At 45.1% G+C, this 18,155-nt stretch overlaps 1 protein-coding gene across 4 annotated transcripts in view; it reads right to left on the reverse strand.

The window, feature by feature from the left end:
* The window catches only part of LOC144107650 (uncharacterized), a 157,875-nt gene continuing 139,720 nt past the window's right edge, over window positions 1-18,155 (reverse strand). The window contains exons 2-5 of one of the 4 annotated variants that reach the window (XR_013309343.1): window positions 8,128-8,276; window positions 2,900-2,981; window positions 1,390-1,759; window positions 1-242 (exon numbers count right to left, since the gene is read on the reverse strand). The gene's annotated coding sequence lies outside the window, so the exon portion shown is untranslated. Of the gene's footprint in view, window positions 243-1,389; window positions 2,985-3,051; window positions 3,161-8,127; window positions 8,277-18,155 lie in introns of all 4 variants that reach the window. The other 3 variants (XR_013309341.1, XR_013309342.1, XR_013309344.1) reach the window with 3 other exon arrangements.

The following is an 18,155-nucleotide window of genomic DNA, read 5'->3' on the forward strand; positions in this document are numbered from 1 at the left end:
TTTACTTTTGTGAACAAAGATTTTATTGCCTAAAAGAATAGGCAAGAAAGAGAAGTTCTATACTTTTAATTAAAAGGACTGATGTAGAAATAGCAAGCCTGAACAGAAAGAGATGCTGGCTTCCACTTCATGGGAGATGCTCGTATCTTGGGCATCCCAGCAGTCCACGACGTAACAGACTTGCACTGGAGGCTTGCACTGCATGGTCCTAAGCAGGTACTGCCTTAGAAGAATCGGAATACCTGCATTAAAAAAATGGGCACGTTAGTCACAGACAACAGTCGCACAGTAACAAATTGCAACCAAAACAAATGCAACAAAAAGCTTAAGCAGGAATTCACTGATGAAATCTGCCTTTTTTACAAGGCCGATCTGCGCATCTCTGTCCTCCTCCAGCTCCACTGGTTGAAAATGAACCACCAGCTCCCATCGTGCATGCACAGTTTATGTTAGTAACAGGCGTATGCGACAGATGGTGACAGCTGTCAAGCACACTCATGCCACTCAGGTGCAGTTGGCGCCTCGTGGAACCAGATTGTGGCTTCTTTTCCCATGTGCGTTTGTTCTCAACAACTACCAGACGAATTTTCGCCAGAGGGTGCCATATCTTGTGAAAAAGGCAGATTGATCTATGTCTACTCCCTTGGCCTTTGAAGAACACGAAGCTTGCTTCTGTTTTATCTCTATCATCAGCCCATTTTTTACAATCCCCTCTCAATACATGGTGTCTAAGCCTAGTACGGGTTAAAAGGACCAATTCTCTTCTACCCTTTCCAGAACAACCTCAAGTAGAACTTTAAGAATAATGAGAGTAATGTGGCATGGTCCTCAAGCCGATGGCATTAAAGTTCAAACTGCCAATCCCTTTCAGTAACATGTGAAACACGTACAGTACCATAAATTATTTACAGGATTTTTTTCATTTTCACTTCAGTACGAAGACTGCTGACTATGCAACCAAGTTTTATGGCGATAAAAGAGCACCATTACAAATGAAACGAAACCGACAAGCACCATTCTAAAATGGTGCCTGGAAAACAATCTGTTGTTGAGAGAGCAGAAAAATCAATTTTAGCAAGTATATGCATACTGCATGCTTATAAAAGCACTCTGGAACAGCCGCTAGGCCACTCAAGCAAATATTTACACACAGCAAATATAAAAGTGGAAAAAAAGGGTATTTTAATTATCGTTTTGCATGTTCACTACTGGATCGTTTTATAATGCTCATTAGAATAAGCAGGCAGTTCTCATTACAGCAGTAGGATGGTGCAGGCCACCATTAGCCACAGGGAAATGAAGGCACAGAGTCGACTATACAACCCGATGCCTGCCTAGATACGGAAGAGTGTGAATAAATAAAAATGAAATGCATATGAACCAGCTTACCAGAAAAACAATGAACGTGACTGCCATTCTCTGCTCCAGCCTTGAGCAGGACACAACTGTCACCAAGATGCCAGCATACATACAAAAAGAATGTGAGGTAATAACAGAGCTAAATAATGCACAAGTTGGTTTACCTGATGTAAACAAAAGTGAAGCCCAGCTGCTGCCCAGCTGCAATTCTCCAGTATATGTTAAAGTATGATGAATTTCAATCCCACTACTTCTGCAAACGACGACGCTGCTGCCTTGCAGCACATCTCTGTCAGAAACCTATTCATCCCCTTGGAAACTACAAGTGCAAATGATGACGCTGCTGCCTTGCAGCGCATCCTTGTCGGGCACCTATTCATCCCCTTGGAAACTGGAAGCCCTAAAGCAAATAAAAATAAACTGTTAAAAAACCCAAATGAACACCACACTTATTAAATACCAAACTAGACCGAAGCGTTTTTTTTTGTGGAACGTGAAAGAGTTTTCTTGGTTTTATGTCCCTATGAAGGCAACATGCACGCATTTCAACAAAGTGATGTTTTGTATGCACAGCCCACAGGCAGATGCTACAAAGCAGCGGGTGTCACAGGTAGCCAGGTCTTGACTATTGCTAATCATAAACACACAAACTGCCCTCTGCTGTAAACTGGAACTCGAGACAAGCACCTTGCTTTGCTGACATCCTGTTTAAATGGCTGACATGACTCCACTGGATGTAATATTCTTATTTTATTTTCATTTTACAGAGCAATTTTTTAGATATTTCTTTTATTTAAGTCAGCAATACCTAAAATGAACAAAGCCAGGACAGGTTTCTAATTCTCTTCAATAAACTCTCACTATACCAAAAAAAAAAGAAACATCTTTGAGGAAAACCTGCTTTTTGTTCTACTTCATTGGAATGTAGTACAGCACTCAACTGGAGTGACGCAGAGCTATCGGAAGTCAACAATTTGTCTGGAAATTTTTTGAAAATCGCTTAAATTGCCAAGAACAGTATTAACCCAGTTCTTATGCAGAAAGCAATGGCAATTTATATGCCATGTGGTACCCTACCTTCCCATCTTTTTTCAATTTATAAAGTTAAAAGCTCACGAAGAAAATAAATGCCTATTTTGCCAACGACTGCACATGAGCTATGGTTGATTCATTACCTCTTTATGCCCATGTAATATTTTCTTTAAACATTTTTTTCCACGCACAGTAACAGAGTGGAATTGGCTTACCAGCGACAAAATTTTACAGCAATCTCTGGCATCACTATTAGTCTAAGTTTTGCTAATAACTACTTCGTTGCTGTATTGAAAGAAAACATCAAGAAATTAAAATTAATGAATGAGATGGGACGATCATGCAGTGATATCAATCCCCTGCCGTGAATCAGGGGGCTGGCATGTCGCATCTTACCAGAACGCTGTGACTGCAGTGAACGAGTGTGACTTTCTGAAAACCACAAGAGCAGAAGTGCCAAGGCTTGAGCGAACCAGCTCTCCCAACCAATTTGCCAGCAAGAACTCACCCGAGGCAGTCTGCAGAGATCGCTGTGGTGAATCTGGATCAAAAAGCAGGCCAGGAGGTTCTCTGAAAACCTGTTGAACAGCCTGCTTTGAAAATAAAAAGTACAAAATGAATTAACTGAAAATGCCAGCTATGCACACTGCAATGGCGTACCAAAAAATTCAAGAAAGCCTGCCTGTCAAGGGGCAACTTCCTTATATCACCAAACAGCCAGCACACATACGGTACTGGGAGTAGACTTCCTCAGTGCCGTAGCAATCAACTGTAATGAAACAAAACCATGACAAGTCGAACAAGTCCATGCAGTAATGCATCCGGATTTTCACAGTTCCCTCAGCTCCTTTATTTTTTTCTCTGGATTCATAACCAATTGAAGACCTAAGGCAAAACAAACCACTTTCATCTTTAGCAACAAGGCATAGAGAGATAATTGAAGCAGAATTGATTAGAAAAGCGGGTCCATCCTGCGTCAGCGCGCCATCTGTATCACTCACTGAAAAAGAAAAAATGTTTCTGGGTGCGGCCACTTGATGTTGGCAGTGCCGTCAGTTTGACGTCATGCAGCAAGGTTGTATGTAATGTGCTTTTTTGTCAGTAAATCTTTAGTTGGAAGTGCTCGTGGTGTCCCATCTTTCTTTGTCCCTGTTTGTTCTGCGCTTGTACATGACTGCTATTTATTGTTAGCTGTATTTGTCTTTGGCATGTGGATATATTGGACGATGTACATGCTATGTGAAGATAGTCAACATAGACATAGTACATAATAGACCTTGGGATTATTTTCCTAATAGAATTCATTTTTACGACAAAGGGAGTTGTACTTAAAATGCATCCTTGAGGTACCCCATTCCCCTGAATAAAATTCTTTGAAATGGTTGACCCTAGGCGTACATAAAACGAGCGGTGGGACAAGAAGTCTTTTATGCAATTTAACATCCTGCCGCAGATGCCAAGCTGCAATGCCAAACTTCCAGGTTGTGCCATATGCCTTTTCTAAGTCAAAAAAGACTGAAGACAGTGTTTGTGTATAAACGCATCTCTGACAGCGTTTCAAGGTGGGCTTGGTGATCTGTAGTGCAGCATCCTTTTTTAAAACCACATTGATGGCTGTTGAGAAGTTCACAAGATTGAAGGACCAAATTTAATCTTATATTTAGGACACATTAAAAGGACTTGGCAAGGTAACTGGTAAGGGCTATGGGTCTATAACTGCTAGGAGAGGTTGGTGGCTTCTCGGGTTTAAAAAATGGTACAATAATAGCTCCTTTCCAATCTTTGCGGATTTTTCCTGATACCCAAACTCCGTTAAAAAAAATTATAAGCGCGTCTACGGCAGGTTCAGAAAGATGGGCTAGCATTTGGTAATGTATTTCATCTGGGCCGGGCGCAGAAAGTAGTTTGAATTTCTTGTATTGTAATTAAACTACTTTATGGTTCATTTGTACTGCAACCTGTCGGCAGTCTTTGCTTCTCTGCTGTGTTTTTGTATTTAAGAAATGAATCGGTGTAGTGGGATGAGCTGGAAACTCTTGAAAAATATCCGCCTAAAATATCTGCCTGTTCTTCTAGACTTGTCTGTACACCAGGAGCTATAAGAAAAGGGACTGTGAACACAGAGTAGTTGCCATTTAGCTTTCTGACCTTCTACCACATTTGTTTTGATGTGGCTGAGCTGCTTATCGACGACACGTAATTTTCCAAGAAGCGTTTTCGGCACTACGACGAATATATCGAACTGTCGCTCTCACCTCTTTAAATTTTATAAAATTCTCCTGTGCAGGGTATCTGCGAAAAATTCCCCAGGCTTTGTTTTGTTTCTTGTTTGCTTCTTTGCATTCTTTTGTGACCAGTATTTGTGATTTTGTTTTACTATTCTAGAGGATTGAGGAATGGCTTCGCGTGCAGTGGCAATAATAGTTTATGAAAAATTCGTTAAATTCCTCTACACTCAGGTCGTCAGAAACCATTTTATCTAGGCTAGCTTTTTCATGAAACATTGCCCAGTCGGCTAAGTGCAGTTTCCATCGTTGTAGTTTAGTTGGGATTACTTCGGGTGAATGCGCTAAGCTGGTTAGTATGGGTAGATGATCACTTCCATATGGGTTATCTAAGACATCCCAATTAAAATCTGTAAAAATAGAGGATGAACTAAAAGACAAATCTATACAACTCAATTTTCCTGAGCTAGGAGAACAACAGGTTTGTTTTCCAGTGTTCAGGAGGCAAAGGTTATCACAGAGTATAAAATCCTCAATCAGTTTGCCTCTAGTGTTGGTTTTGTTACTGCCCCAAAAACTGGAGTGGGCGTTAAAATCTCCGACCATCAAAAACGGTTCTGGTAGTTGCACTAAAAGGTCTTGTAAGTCTTGGAGTGTTATTTTAAGATGTAGGGCTATATAAACGCAGCACACTGTGATTGTTTTAAATGTGTGCTGGATAGCTGCCACGGCTGCTAATCTGTTTTTAAGTTTGTGTTCTCTGGCCGCGATTCCACTGTTAACTATGATGGCTACGCCACCCGAAAGCCGGCCCACCTGCTCTTGGTCGCGGCGGAAGCACTTATAGTGTTTTAGAATGTTTTCATGTTTAGAGCCTAACTTTGTCTCTTGTAAACACAAGGCGACAGGTGAGTGTGTGGCTAGTGTGTCTTTTATGTCATTAAGGTTATGTAAGAGTCCCCTACAGTTCCATTGTATAAAAGCCATCTAGTGTTATGTGGGTATTGAAAGAACTAGGGTTTTCAGGCGCCCTGATTCGGGGCTTTTCTTTTTTTGCCGGTCTATGGAGCCCCGCCGTCCTTCCGACGTCGACGCCATAGGACTGCCTTGACTTGTGTCCATCGTGTCCATCGCATCCTCCGACACGCTGGACGAAAGTGCGAGACGCACGGTTGTTTTCGTGTTCGGCCTCTCCGTGTGGGGAGGGGCCTTGGGGCCCGCTGACCTGGAGGTCCGCGCGGCCTGGTTTTTGGGTGGTGGTGCAGCGCTACCTGCTCCCACCTGGGCACGGGTGGCCCTGCTGCAGGCTTGCTGCAAGTGGCCTGAGTGGGAGCCGAAAGCCACTGTGGTGCCGTGCCCTGTTGCACCACACTGGAGAAGGTAGGTTTGTGAATCAAAGATACTCTCTTCCGCGCCTCCCTGAATGTTATATTTTCTTTGACTTTGATAGTAACAATCTCCTTTTCTTGCTTCCAGACTAGACATGCACGTGAGTATGCAGGATGGCTGCCCTCACAATTTAGACATAGGTGTTGTTCTACTGCACAATTTTCAGAGTCGTGTTCATGGGAAGAACATTTAGCACATGTGAGTTGGCCCCTGTCAATTCTGAGAGCTGTGGCCATAACGTTGGCATTTGAAGCAGCGTCGTGGATTTGGTATGTATTGCCGAAGTTGGAGCTTTATGTAGCCTACTTCTACGGAGTCAGGGAGGATACTAGATGCAAATGTCAGGACAATGTGCTTTGTGGGGATTTATTTATTATCGTGTCATTTTTATCCTGTATACATTCTGTCACGTTTTTTTTTCTCGTTTAAACCTTCCAGAAGTTCTTCATCAGTTACATATTTCAGATCATCATCTGAGATAACTCCCCAAACAGTATTCAAAGATCCGTGTGCGCCGATTGTGACCGGTATATCTACTAATGACTTCACTTCTGAAAATTTCTCTTATTGGTGGTTATATAAAACTTCTAAAAGAAGGTATCCGTTTGCAAGCTTTTTGATCTTGGACCCATCTCTGTGGCACTTGTTAAAGTCCCGGTAACAATGAATAGTGATACTTGTCTAGCGGTCTGTTCCTCGTGTTCGCTGTGAATGTAACGTGTAACGTGAACTAAAAATGATATTGATAAATTTGAGAAGATCAAAAACCTAGCTGTCCATTTTGTTTTAAATGCTTACAGCAGAAATTTCAGTGTGTGAGCAGCGCAGAAGTCGTTAGTATGGATTTCGTTGCCCCAGGAAGTCGTTTCAACCAAATCTAATGAATCGTGTGCCGAGTTGCTGTAATTTTATGCTTGTGTTTGTTTGTACCAAATTATGCTGCAATGTATTCCATTGCAAGTATTTTTTCTTTTCCTGCTACTATGTCGTACAATTATGTTGTAACTCCCCCCCCCACTTTAATGCCAAAAAGGCGCTGTGGATGGGTAATGTGATAAATAAATAAACAAATAGCTGACATTCATAATCTGAGAGAATCTGCAAAATGGGCTCCGCCTCAATCTTATGCTAATTATTTCACTCTCATGATCCGCATCTGCGGTCACTACCTGCCGTAAGTACAGGCTTTCCCTTACCATGTGTAACAGGCAAAAGTGGGCTAGTTGGTGGTTAACAATGGAGTGCATATTTCAACCGCGCAAACTACGAGGGACAAACAGAACAAAGCACAGTACTCTGCTTATTGTATTGAAGCACAGTACTGTGCAGTAGTTTGTACTGCGCTTCTCTGTGTCCCTCGTCATTTTGCGTGATTGCAACATGCACTCCATTGTTTCCCTTACCATCTCCAGCACCTCACTACCAATTGTAAACTACTGTTCCTTTCCGAGACTGCTGTACATTACCTTGATTTTCTGCATATTCATTTCTAGACCCATCGTACTGCTCTGTTTGTCTAAGTCACTGATGATGCTTTGCAGTTCTTCTACTGAGTGACTTACCAAGCAAATGTCATCAGCGAGTCGCAGATTACTGAGGCCTATTCTCCATTAGTTCGCATTCCCAACAGTTCCCAATTCAAAGGTATAGAACAAAATATTCTGAACTCGAATATCTGAAATACTTGGTTCGTATTTTACATCTCAAATATTCGCGCGCCATTTCTTCACGGCAGCTTCCGAAACGACAAAGGCCGATACGCTGTCAAGGGTTGTGCTTTCATTTCTTCGTTTATTTGGTTCCCTGTATGGTACAGTGGTCACGCAAATGACCAAGAAGGGGAGTACGTTCAAATATCTTACCGTTTTTCCATGCACATAACAGCAGAATAATTTTTCGCAAGCAATATGCCAAAAAACTTCGTCTGAAGTCTGGAATAATGGTAGCCTTTAAAAAAAAAAACCTAGGTGGTTGCCAAACTTGCCACTACGGGCTTTTCTTCTTTTTTTTGCAAAGGTAATTCGCTCTTTCTTCGTGATCTCCATCATCTCGGAATCCAAGGCCCTTGCCTGCTGTTCAAGAGCCGTGCGACAGAAGAAAGGGGAGAAAAAGACAGACGCACCCTCTGGTGAGCCCCATCTCCACGATCCACTTTTTCCTTGGTTGGTCCTCGTCGAGGTGGCGCCACCGATCAGGCCATTCGCAGTATATGATGCAGTGTGCGGTGTAGTGAGGTGCTACTATAGTCCCTCAATACAGGAATTCTTGTAACTGGAAAAGACATTGAAGAGCATGGATTAGAACTCATCAAGTGAAATTGGGGTAATATTTGTGAACAAATGGATAGGAATATTGGCGGTGCCGAAACATGGAAACTACACCATCATCTATTAGATCCAGAGAAAACAAAAGTGGAGGCTCGGCAGCAGCTTCAAAAGCTGATGTATAAATATGGCCCGACAAAGGACCTTAAAGCCGAGGTAAGAGATCGCTACCTCAGCTGTTCTGGAGCTGAGAGACTCCGTGAATACGTGGGCTCGGAAAACCCAGAATTGGACAGTCCCATCACTGTCGGGGAAGTGAGGGCTGAACTCAACTGCCTAAAAACCAAAACGGCTGCCGGGCCGGACAAAATCAACAACAGGATGCTCAGGAATCTTGACGAAGGTTCCATTCGGAATTGTACAACCTTTATGCAAGAATGCTGGGACAAGGGAGAGATACCGCAAGCATGGAAAGCTGTGAACCTGGTCTTCATTCCGAAGCCAGGGAAGAAGCTTAGCTTTGAGCATCTTAGACCCATTTCCATCATATCTTGCGTTGGAAAATTGATGGAGCACGTAATTCAAACTAGACTGAACAGATTCATGGAAGATAAAAATCTTTATCCTGATACCATGATAGGCTTCGGATCAAACCTATCGGCATTCGAGGTCATGCTACAGCTGAAGGAGCAGGCAATCGATAAAAAGACTGTTGATACTAGGGTCATTGTGGGACTGGATGTCTCCAAAGCTTTTGATAGTGTCAAACACATAGCCATACTTGAGAACCTTAGCGCGCTAAATGTTGGAGTCAAGACATAATACTGCGTAAAGGACTTTCAAATCGGACTGCCACCATCAGCCTGAGCGGACAATCACTCGAAAACGTTAGATTGGGGAATAGAGGGACGCCGCAAGGGTCCGTTCTCTCTCCGACCCTGTTTAATGTAGCGATGTTTGGGCTTCCAGGGCAGCTAGATGGAATCACAAATCTGCATCACACCATTTATGTAGACGATTTGACGCTGTGGGTTAGCAGGGGTCGTGAGAGAAAGATTGAAAGCACACTTCAGAGAGCCATTAATGTAAGAGAAATATCTCGGGCCGACTGGGTTAAAATGCTCGGCAGGAAAATCACAGGCTCTTTTTCTGTCATCTCAAAAACGGAAAAGAAACAGTACCCCTTGCAAGGGCTGAGATATGGCTTTACGAGTGAATGGCAATGCCATTCCGACGGTAGACAGTATTCGACTCCTAGGGCTGCGCATACAAGCAAATGGCAAAAACACAGAAACTATCATGGGACTTGAAGTGAGTACCAGCCAGACGTGCCATGAGACTTGAAGTGAGTACCAGCCAGACGTGCCAACTACTCAAGCGCATTTCTAAGGCCCCTGTTAGACTAGCCCGACACGCCTCCGACCTGACAAAGACTCCAAAGATTGGCCAACCCAGTCGGCAGACCTTGTCTGTGGCAGACCGAGCTGTCACACTAGGCCGGCTACGACACCAACGCAGGCGATGACCAGATGTCTTCGTAGTGTGACATGCTCCGAAGCTGAAAAAACCAGTCTGCCGACCGTGTCGTCGCGAGATCAGTCGTCGAACAAAAACATTGCCGAAACAAGTTCCCGCTTCCAAATCTAGCCTGCGGAGAATAAATTTCGGATACATTTCGGCACTCACAAAACCTTTAAATTATCATGACAGCCATATTGATATCGTGTCAACATTGCTGTAACCTTCCTTTGGGCAGGTTAAGCATGCGCTGGTCGTTTCAATCGATACCTTCTACACCTCGCACGAGAATGACAACAGCTACATTTTCTTTGCAAGTTGAGATGGAGCTGATCTCCCTAATCGAAGAGCGTCGCCTGATATGGGATGTTAAAGATTTTCATTACCACCGCCACGACTTTAAAGAAGTAGCATACGCGGAGGTATGCGAGGCACTGGGAGGCCAATTCACTAGGACGTACGAAAACATACCACGTTGCGCGGAGTATCGGAAGCTATATCTGATGCTGTGGTGTCTGCTCGTTTTTTTAGCACTGCTTATGGTTAGTGTGGCGTCGTGACTTCCCGACCGTCGATTGCATTAACTATGTGACTGGATGTCGTCCGCACGAGAAGTCAAACAGCAGCCACCAACTTTGTTTGACTGCCACGCTGTACCTATGCTCCCTTTTCTGACGTTACTTTTGAGTTGCCCAAGTGCGCGCGCGGTTCGCAAACTTGCGAACGCAATTTATGCGCGAGAGGCGCAAGATCAAGGCCCGCTCCGGGACAAGCCCGGACGAGATATACCAGCCAAAATGGGCTCACTACAAAAGCCTGGTGTTCTTGGCTAGCTCCTGCTCCTCGGAGCCAAGTTTTTCAACACTCCACACGCAGGAAGAAGAGGAGGTATGTTGTGTTTATTCCTTGATAGCTGGGGAGTATGCAGGGGCATTTCTAAATGTGTTGTATTGAAGCTGCATTTTGAGTACAACCTCTGTTTTTTGAGCATCCAGGATAAAGTCTTATGTCACTGAATCTTGAAATAGAATTCAAAACTCATTCTGATAAAGCATGTTAGAGGATGAAAACTGGCATGCTTTTTGAAATCAATAATGCATCACGCCTTGCATCAAGCTGGCCTGAAGGAAATCGTGGCCTACACAGACAAGAGATTTTCTGCAGGCCATATTACATTAAGTCTACACTGGTGTACAGTTGTGCCCCATCAATACAATATTCTTTAACATGCACTGCTCGAGTTATGAGCAATTTTTTAAAAGCCCAACTTTTTGCATTCATTTTAACATTGTTAATGGAAACTCACTGCCCGGACAGTGGACAGGGTGAAAATGCACACAGCCTTTTGGGAATCTTGTCACATTAAAATTAATAGCACTGAGAACACAATATCGACTTCACCAACCAAGTATTTCCATTCTTGTGTTTGAGTGCTGAACACCACCGCAAAGGAGTACAAAAACTAGCATGATGGCTGTTCTGTGGTTTCGTGCTTTCCAGTGCCATGGTGCCTGGCCGAAAGGCCCCATCATTTGCCATGTTGCCTGAGTGATTGTTCTCTGTGCTGCTTTGTTACGTCAAAGCCTCCTTCAGCAGCACTTCGAACTGTATCTAAATATTTTAAAAGTAATGGCAACCACAATAACACACTTGGAACATTCCAGCTTTTGACTAATGACCACTTCACTGCCTGCCCCTATGCACAGAAACAGATATTGGACTAATACCCCTGTCACACGGCATTCCTCGAAGGCTTTTCCAGCAAAGGCACCTTTTTTCACAAAAGGAGTGAAAGCTTAAAGGTGCAGCGACGCAGCTACACGGTGCAGCCCAAAGGTGGAACAGCCGTTCAAGCTTAGCACCCGCTGCTGTGCTCAAGGCGGCTGAAGTGAATGTTTTAAATTTAAAGTGGGAAATTTTGTTCATTTGTTGAGCTCAGACAATTTTTTTTTCTGATTGCTTCCTTAAAACAACTGCAGCAGCTACTCTCATCAGCAGCAGCAGGTCTTGTGTATTGCCTTGGCCACCAGGTGCACTCGGTGTTGCTGCAACACTTTCACTGTCTTGAAATATGGGCACAAAATATGAACACCCATACAAAAAGCAAAGCCAGACACACCTTTCGTATTTCTTGAAGATGTTTTCAAACATTTTTGGCTGCATCTATGTTCTTTTTTAATTTCTTTTACTTTTTCACGTTGGATGGCACTGCGATCGCAGGTTCTCGAAGGCAGTGCCTTTGGGCTCCAAAGGTCTCGGACGGGCGCCTTCGCCTCCAAGGCCCTTAGCGGCAAAGGCGCAACATTTGTGCCGTGTAGCTGCACTCCTTATGCCTTTGGATATAAGGACCTGATTCTCAAAGGCCTTTGCAGTGCCATGTGACAGGGGTATAAATCAGCAGCTGGGCCTGATAGAGTGAGGAACAGAATGTTGCGTAATTTAGATGACAGGTCCATCGTCAATCTCGCAACATACATGCAGGACTGCTGGGAGAAGGGGACGATACCGCGGGAGTGGAAGCTCAGAAACCTCATTTAATTCCCAAGTCAGGGAAGAAACCGGGCTTCGTGAACCTCAGACCGATATCGCTTACCTCCTGCATAGGTAAACTTATGGAGCACGTCATTCAGACGCGGCTCATTACGGAGAACAATGGGCTGTACCCGGACACCATGACCGTTTTCAGACCAAATCTGTCGGCATGCGACGTGATGCTGCAGCTGAAGGACCAAATTATAGACAAGCAAACCCGAGACGAGTGATCGTGGGTTTGGATGTGGCAAAGGCATTTGACAATGTGAGGCATGTGTCGATCTTGGAGAATCTGAACTCAATGTCGGGAAGAGAGTGTACAACTACATCAAGGACTTTCTTACAAACGGGAAAGCTACTCTTAAGATAAGGGAAGACTCCACTGAGGACATTAAACTGGGTAACAAGGGGACGCCAACAGGGTTCTGGTGTTATCACAACCCTCTTCAACATTGTGATGTTGAGACTCCCCGAAAAGTTGGAGGATATTAAGAATGTAAACCACACCATTTACGCTGATGACTTAACATTATGGATAAACAAGGGAGGCGACAGGCAAATTGAAAGCTCTCTACAAAATGGAATTGACACCATTGAAGAGTACCTGAAACCCAAAGGAGTTAAATGTTCAGCCGAAAAGTCGGAAGCATTGTCCTCATGCCCCTCGGAAAATGACAGCTTCACTGAAAGCACGAGGCAGACATCTGCTTGTATGTCAAACAGGCACACTGGGATGAAGGAAGCGAATCTCTTGAGACTTGCACAAGCCTTCAAAATCAGTTGGATAGTGTATGTGGCACCCTACTTTGATCTCAACACAGTGGAATGGAACAAGCTAGACATTATTATCAGGAAAAATGTCAAGGTGACACTCGGACTCCCCCCGAACATGTCTACTGACAGACGTGAAACTAGGGGTCTCGAACACTCTCGTGGAGCTGACTCAGGCTGCCGTTACCGCGCAGCATGAAAGACTACTCAGATCTAAAATGAGGAGGAAAATTTTAGACAGATTGGGCTATGAGCTCAAGCAGTAGCATGTGCACCCAAGAGACATACCGCGACAAATCAGGGACAAGGTTAAAATAGCTCCGCTGCCCAGAAACATGCACCCTGCCTTTCACGAAGGCAGATGTAAAGACTGAGCAGAGGCATTACAAACTAGGTATAAGGGTTGACAGGACGTCCTGTATACAGACGCTGGAGTATACGAGATCAAAGCGGCACACGCGCTTGTAGTGGTTAGGTAAGACTGAACCCTGGTGGCATGCTGCACAGTTTGTGGCATTGAGACCGTAGAAGCAGAGGAAGTGGCCATAGCCTTGGCCATGAGCCAGGGGGGTTTAAGATTGTCATCAGCGATTCAAAAAACGCTGTAATTATGAATTAGGGAGGGTGACGAAGACTGCCTTTCGTATATTAAACAGGGAAGGAGGACCCAGAGAACTGGTTCTGCTGGTTTGGGCACCAGCTCCCCAAGGATTTAGAGGAAACGAGGAGGCTCATTCGGTCGCCTGAAGTCTCAATTACCGGTCGACCCCTGGAACCTCCCAAGTCGCCGAAACTATATACCACAGAGAGGATATGCGCTCATAGCAGGAAATCGCGCCATACTACAGACTAAATCAACAAATTTATCCGCCAGCAGACAGAAAGCTCAATAAGAAAGAGGAGGTTGTGTGGAGAAAATTACAGGCGGGGTTTTTCCCAACCCACTACTCTACAGCAAGTGGCACCCTGAAGTCTTTAGATCACAGTGCAATTTTGCGACGAGGCAGCAACTTTGGTCCACACGTGTGGACATGTCCAACTAAGTGCGATAGCTCGGGCACTCTAGAACCCTTGGGAGGCATTGCTCTGTGGCCCAGACCCTAACTTCTAGCAGGACATCATCGGTCAAGTCTTTGAAGAAGACAACCTGGAGTTGTATGGATTTGGCCAAAGCCCTGTCAAATGCCTTTCAAGATTCAGAACAACAATAGAGATAGATGGCGTAAAAGGTGAAGAAGTCATGGTTCATCACGATGGCAAGACGGGTGAGTTGGTGATACATACTTAAGCGAAAATAGCACAAAAGACGAGGACAACAAGGAAAGAAACAACAGGACCAGCACTACAACAGGATAGCACTGGTCCTGTTGTTTTCTTTCCTTGTTGTCCTCGTCTTTTGCGTTATTTTCGTTTAAGTCATGCTTCATGTCGTGCCAGACACAGTACAGCCCTTCTCTCCAATCACTGGTTGCACGTGGACGGAGTTGCCTAACATCGCTTATGTCACGGTAGACAACACCTTCAAAATCATGGACAAGAGAGACGAAACATTCAGGCATCTCGAACCCTTCACCCAAAACCAAGCCATAAAAATCACGACAAAGAGCGACGTAGCCCTCGAGCCATGTTCAGTGAATTTCATTATGGCAAGTGTAGACCTTGAAGGCGAGAGTGACGTCCTGTACCAGCAAAGGGTACAATGACTGGAAGCGTGTTTCATGTTGCCAACAAGCAGCTCAGTGTACGTATGGCAAACACTTCCAACTGCGAGAAGGTTTTGAAGAAAGGAATGAGCCTTGGTCGAGTAGAAGAAGTAAATATAGACACGGCTAAGCTCAGTACAACAAGTGAAACAATGGATGTGAAGACGGCAAGCACGGATCCGATTCACGAAACGGATGTTGAAACATGTAACGGCGTGACGACGAAGGAACGTCAAGCCCTACTCAAACGCCTCAACCAACACCGCGAGTGCTTCGCAACGAATATTAACAAGCTATGTTGCACCAACCTCATTGAAATGGATATTGTCCTGAAGGAAGGAAGTACGCCAGTTTCTTCTAGACCTTACTGAAAAGCAAAGAGCATGAAACTATACCGAAAATTGTCAGCGAGTGGAAGGCTGCAGGAATTGTGACAGTCACGGTCTCCTTACACAAGCCCTGTACATCTCATGCGCAAGAAAAATGGTGAACCGCAACTTGTAGTCGATTATCGGAAGCTGAATGCACAGACAGTCAAGGACAAGTGCCCCTTGCCACTAATTGATGACGCTGTCGAGCAGCTCGAAGGAAGCAAGCTCTTCACAACGCTTGACCTTGTGCATGTCTTTCTCAAGATCCCTTTGAAGGAATCTGCAAAAGAGAAGACCACCTTTGTGACCCCTGACGGAACATGGAAGTTTGAAAGACTCATTTTTGGACTTTTGGAAAGAGTTCCAGCGCCTTATGAACACAGCTCTGAGAAATCTCCGTAATACTATAGCAGTATGCTACTTGGATGACATCCTTGTACCTGCGAAAAATTTTGAAGAGATGCTAGAAAGGCTGACGAAAGTGTTTCGAGCTCTCCGTGACGCAGGACTGGCACTCCGACGTTCAAAGTGTAGATTCGGAGATCACCGGGTCGAGTACCTTGGCTTCGTCATCAGTGAAGCCGGCGTGACACCGGGAACTGACAAAGAGCAACCGATGAGTTCTCAGTGGCGAAAAACCTTCATGAAGTCAAGAGGTTTCTTGGGCTCACCAGCTTCTTCAGGCGCTTTGCCCCACGTTACGCAATGCTGAGCGAGCCGCTGAGTTGGTTAACTCGAAAAGGTGAGGCATTTCACTGAGACCAGGATCAGGAGGACGCATTTCAGGACCAGAAGAGCGCATTGACATCACATCCAGTGCTGCAGCTTTACAATCCGAAGGCAAGAACAGAGGTGCACACTAACGCCTGTGCTGACGGGTTGGCAGGCATTCTTCTGCAAGCGGACGAGAATGGCGTCCTACACCCCGTCTACTACGTCAGCAAAAAGACCAACCCAGCTGAGAGGCTCTACCATTAGAGTAAGTTGGAGCTGCTGGCAATAGTGTGAACCGTCGAGAGATTGAGACCGTTCTTGATTGGAATCGAGTTCACCCTTGCGATTGACTGTCAGGCTCTCGTCTACCTGAATGCCACATAGACGCTCAAGCCGCAGATGGCCAGATGGTTTGACATGCTTCAAGAGTATACCTTCGACATATGCCATCGACCAGGTTCGAAGATGGAGCACGTTGACGCAATGAGTTGCGCTGCAGTTGAAGACCCAAGCAATCCGTGGGATAACGTCATCGCCGACAAACTGGACGTGTGGATGGCAATCACTTTGCACGACCAAGCATTGATAATTCAAAGGTCAGATGAAGAAATTCGTCGGATAGCTACCACTCTAGAGAAAAAGTCATGTGATCGAACTGCAGAAGAACGCGCCTTGGCACAGAACTTCGTGCTGAAGGAGGGACGACTGTTTCGCGAAACAGGCAAACGGCAAGAAAAAGTTGCTCTATGTTATGCCTAAGTCCATGCAAAAAAGCTTTTGTGTTAAATTTCTCGACTTGGAAGGTCGCTTCGGGCTTGATCGGACAATCGCAAAGATCAGTGAAACATACTGGTTCACAGAGATCCGTAGGTATGTCCATGAGCACACCAGATGATGCTTTGAGTGCCTTATCTGCAAGGTGACAAGTGGCAAGGAAAAGGGACTCCTGCACCCCATCCCTCCTGGGCGGCGACCGTTCGAGGCCATTCATGCAGGTCACCTGGGCCCATTTCTGAGAAGCAAAAAGGAAAACAAGTACACCCTTGTCGTCATCGACAACCTGACAAAGTACGTGAAGCTCTTCCCTTCACGAGACACATCGGCAAAAAGTGAGATCAAGTCTTGTGAGGACTTCACCTTAAGTTATGGCCTGCCGGAAAGGATAATAACCGACCGAGGAACGTGCTTCACATCAAAAGCATTTGAGGAATTCTGCAAAGCCAGGGGTATCCAGCACGTGCTGAAATCAACGAGACACCCTCCCGTGAACGGTCAAGTTGAGAGGGTCAACTGAACCCTTGTTCCGACCATCATGACCACCACGGATGGAAACGACCAGCGAGAATGGGACGTAGGATTAAAGTGTGTCGAACCTTTCCTCAACACGTCCTACAACAAGAGGACCGGAAGGATTCGGTCAAGGTGGTTTATGGCTACAACCCGAAAGTTCATGACAGAGCATTGCGTGAGATTGCAGAGACAGAAGATAATGTCGCATGGACGAATCCAGAACAACTTCAAGCTGAAGTGCGAACGAGTATACTGGATTCTCAGGCAAAGTACAAAAAGTCGACATGCGTCACTGCAGTGGAGATGCGCTCAAGGCTGGCGACGTAGCCGTCATGCGATGTGCGCCCGAACACACAGGCGAGCCGACAAAGACACAGCCTCGCTACAAAGGGCCGCTGGTTGTCACCGAAGTTAAACCAAACGACACATATAGAGTTGCGGCACTGAAGGGGACACGAAGCAGGCACTACGCAACAACGGCTCACATCAGTTCGCTAAAAACATGGTCCACGTCAAACAAAGACGTTGAAGACTTCGAGGATTCTTCGGACGAAAGTGAGGGTGCTTCTGACTGGGACTTCAAGGCCTGCAAAAAATAGAAGACAAAATGACGAAGAAAGAGAACAAAGAAAAGTTCTGCTGACATCAGCGGTAGAAACACTACAGAGGAGTCAGCAATGCCTGGCAGCCAATGACGAATGCGACGCACTTGGCAGCATGATGGCGCATGCTGTCCGCCAAATACCGCCAGGGGCAGACCGTCAGCTGGCCATACTAAATGCCCATCAGGCAGTCATAAAAATTAACTTGTCATGGCATAGTACTCCAGTTGAAGTGTTAAATGTCATCGACATGCAGGAATAAATGCAGATTTCCATTTCACCTGGACACAAGTTTCCACTGCCAGCTAACTTGGCCTTCATTACAGAAGTAGTTCTTGAAAACTTCTCTAGTTTTTTGAGCACTCCTGCTACAGTTCCCGCCAGT

Source organism: Amblyomma americanum, chromosome 10, assembly GCF_052857255.1.
Source record: "Amblyomma americanum isolate KBUSLIRL-KWMA chromosome 10, ASM5285725v1, whole genome shotgun sequence".
Classification (NCBI taxonomy): domain Eukaryota; kingdom Metazoa; phylum Arthropoda; class Arachnida; order Ixodida; family Ixodidae; genus Amblyomma; species Amblyomma americanum.